The sequence below is a fragment of the Octopus bimaculoides genome, chromosome 7 (genome assembly GCF_001194135.2).
Source record: "Octopus bimaculoides isolate UCB-OBI-ISO-001 chromosome 7, ASM119413v2, whole genome shotgun sequence".
NCBI lineage: Eukaryota > Metazoa > Mollusca > Cephalopoda > Octopoda > Octopodidae > Octopus > Octopus bimaculoides.
The window spans coordinates 15,342,513-15,346,656 of record NC_068987.1 but is presented as its reverse complement, the minus strand read 5'-3'; positions in this window follow the sequence as shown (position 1 = coordinate 15,346,656).

Sequence of the window (4,144 nt, the reverse complement as noted above, 5' to 3'; positions counted from 1 at the left end):
TCATCATCATCATCGTTTAACGTCTGGTTTCCATGCTAGCATGGGTTGGACGATTTGACTGAGGACTGGCAAGCCAGAAGGCTGCACCAGGCTCCAATCTGATCTGGCAGAGTATCTACAGATGGATGCCCTTCCTAACACCAACCACTCCGAGAGTGTAGTGGGTGCTTTTACGTGCCACCGGCATGAGGGCCAGTCACATGGCACTGGCAACGGCCACACTCAGAAAGGTGTTTTTTACGTACCACCTGCATGGGAGCCAGTCCAGCAGCACTGGCAACGACCTCGCTCGAATGATTTTCTAACTTGCCACCAGCACAAGTGCTAGAAGGCAACGGCTGGTAACGATTACGATCAAATGGTGCTATTTACTGGTATCCATAAGCTAGCAAGATTAGGAACGCTCAGCAGAAGGGGGATGCAGAGGGATATGCCTGTATGCAAGGACAACTATGCGTTTACTTAGCTTCATGTGTCTTCTCCAACACAGCAGACTGTCTCGCTCCCCTGACATCCCCACTGTGAGGCTCAACATCAGAAGATCCTTTCTCCCCACATCTTCCTGGGTCTACCCCTTCCACACGGTCCTGCCACAGTTAGAGCTCAGCACCCCTTGATGCAACTGTCTTCATTCATACACATCATATGACCATACCAGCACAGTCTTCTCTCTTGCACACAACATGTGATGCCTCTTATACCCAGTTTTTCTCTCAAATCACTTACACCCTGTTGTTTATGCACACAGACATTACCCAAATAAATAAATAAACAAGAGCACTCAAAGAACACAAACCTCTGCCAAGGCAACACCAATGTCCTCTCAATGATTAGCCAGAGAGAATAACTGAAATAAACTCGAATGCTCTCAAAAACGAGAAAACTAAAAATGAACCCAACTGTTCTCAAAAATTAAGCAAAAAAAACAAAACAGGCTAAATAATCCAGAATCCTTGTCCAGTACCAGATCGATCTCAAAATTGAATCAGTTTGTGCCAGTCATGAGGCCAAACATCCCTGAAAGTTTCATCCGAATCCATCCAGTGGTTCTTGAGATATCTTGTCCATGGACAAATAAACAAGCACAACTAAAGACAACACCTCCACATTCGCTAAGGCAGAGGTAATAAATACATAGACAAAATTTTTTGAGGCAATTATCAAGATACACTCAACCTTTATTCAAATTTTATGAAAAAGGAGACATGTACATATTTGGGCCAGGCAGGGAAGGGCAACATGAGCATGCATAATATAAACGTGTTGTCTTACATCTGAACTAAAATGTAAACGAATACATTGAGAGAGTGTGGCATAAGTAATTGCATACAGTGCTTTGTTAAACACTGGAATTTGACCAATGAAAGCTGTTATCAAAGAAGAAGAAGAAAATAATAATAATAATAATAATAATAATAATAATAATAATAATAATAATAATAATAATAATAATAATAATAATAATAATAATAATAATAACGATAACGATAATAATAATAATAATAATAATAATAATAATAATGATAATAATGAGGAGGAGGAGGAGGATTTATAAAGATTGATGCAGCTCTTCATGAAGGTAAATAGACAATTAAGAAGAGTGTGGTGAAATTTGTAATAGAGATTGTTTATTTAACAAATTGAACCATATTTCAACAGATCGTGTATCTTCTTTGGGTTCAAAATGTCTTTCTGCATTCTTTGTTTTTTTTTGTTTATTTTTAACCCAAAGAGAACAGACGATCTTTTGAGATATTGTTCAATCTGTTGGATAAACAATCTCTATTACAAATTGCATCGTGCTCTTCTTATTGTCTAATAATGATGATGATAATAATAATAATAATAATAATAATAATAATAATAATAATAATGATAATACGCAAAAAAACGATGAAAGAAAACTTTGTTTTACTGTAAGCCATCTCAGGAAACCGAAAAATATTTCTCATATGGAGAAAGATATTCCTCATAGGCGTAGAAGTGGCTGTGTGGTAAGTTGTTTGCTTATGAACCGCATGGTTCTGGGTTCAATCCCACTGCGTGGCACATTGGACAAGTGTCTTCTACTATAGCCTCGGGCTGACCAAAGCCTTGTGAGTGGATTTGGTAGACAGAAACTGAAAGAAGCTCGTCGTATGTATGTATATATATATGTATGTATGTCTACATGTTTGTGTGTCTGTGTTTGTCCCCCCAACATCGCTTGACAACTGATGCTGGTGTGTTTACGTCCCCATAACTTAGCGGTTCGGCAAAAGAGACTGATAGAATAAGTACTAAACTTACAAAGAATAAGTCATGCAGTGGGTTTGAACCTGCAACCACGTGGTTGGGAACCTGCAACCACGTGGTTGGGAAGTAAACTTCTTACCACATAGCCATGCCTGCACCTGAAAATGCATTGATGTTGAAAATGCTTAGCAGACAAACATAAAGGAAGTTTTCAAACAATAATGGAAAGTGAACAAAGCCCTTTTAGTTGTTAAAATCATAAGAGAAGTGGATTAGAAAATGCTTCGTAGAAAATCTCTACACCAAACATTAAAATCTGGTGAAACTGAGTCAATAAAAAATTCACAGTATCAGCGATAGAAGAGATGATTAAATTTGAAAACGCTTGCTACTGAAGTCTCTAACAATTCGTAATTAAAAAGAAATGTTTCAAAGTCTTAAAACCATGCTACTTTTTTTTGAAAATATATAAGTTGCAGACGATTATTTACCCTAAATCATCCCATGTAAATAGCAATTCAAAATTTTCGTTGGAGGGGAACAACTCTGTATAGGAATATCAAGAAATTTATATTAGTTTAAATTTTGGCACAAGGCTAGCCATTTCGGGAGATGGGTAAGTCGATTACATCAATCCCAGTGCTCAACTGATGTTTATTTAATCGATCCTGAAAGAATGAAGAGCAAAGTCTAACCCGGCAGAATTTGAACTCAGAAAGTAAAGTCGGAAGAATACAGCTAAGCGTTTTGTCTCGTAGCTGTAACGATCCAGCCAGCTGGTTGCCGTCCCAGGAAATTCATACTACAAACTTATAAATCATTGTATGATCTTAGACACCGACTTTAGAGTAGTGTTTATAATAATTTAGGATTCTAATCGGCGAGTTGGCAGAATCGTTATCACGCTGGGCAAAATGTTTTGCAGCATTTCGTCCGTCTATGCATTCGAAGTTCAAATTCTGCCGAGGTCGACTTTGTCTTTCATCATTTCGGGGTTGATAAAGTAAATACCAGTTGAGTACTGGAGTCGATGTAATCGACTAGCCCCCTTCCCTGAAATTGCTGGCCTTGTGCCAAAATTAGAAATCATTAATATAGAATCCTGCTGCAAACCAATATTCGTATTAATAGGGAAATGTGTTACTTATGGATTCCTTTTGTAAATCTATGCATCAAGTCATTGTAATTTATTATTGCAAATATGACACGGAAATGTTTATAATCAAATTTTCAATTAAAACACTGTGGTAATTGTGTTATTGCTACAAATATGGTCAGAAGAATGTTTATTTAATTCTGGACATACTTAATCAACAGCACCCTCCACCTACTTTGTTTCCTCATAACTTTCAGAGAAATGGATGCATTTTTAATAAAATTGCCTACAAATATCTTTCATGTGGTGTAGATTACGATTATATCGGTATTTCAAGTGAAAAAAAAAAAAAAATTGGTGACCCCCAGCGGAATTTGAACTCAGATTGTAAAGCCGAGGGGAAAAAAAGCTGCGTTATATGTTGTCCGGCACGACAACGTTTCTATCACCTTGCAGGCTAAACAATGTATATAGTATGGTTAATGTTTACTTTAACACCTGGCCACAAAGAAAAGGTATTAAAAGTGTAAAAAATGTGTATTAAACGAATATGAAAACAAAATTTGTGCCAACGAACCGGATGTCTTTCCTTCATAACTTTTAGGAAAATGATATCTTTTAATGAAATTTTATATAAATACATTTCAAACGGCATAGATTACGATCCATTTCCCTAAAATTTTTGTGGGAAAAAATTTGATCTTGTGAATTTTTCGAAAGTTCTCTCCCCACCTCACGGATAAAATTTACCCCATAAATTTCTTTATAATCGTAATCTATGCCGTTTGAAAGGTATTTATATAAAATTTCAGG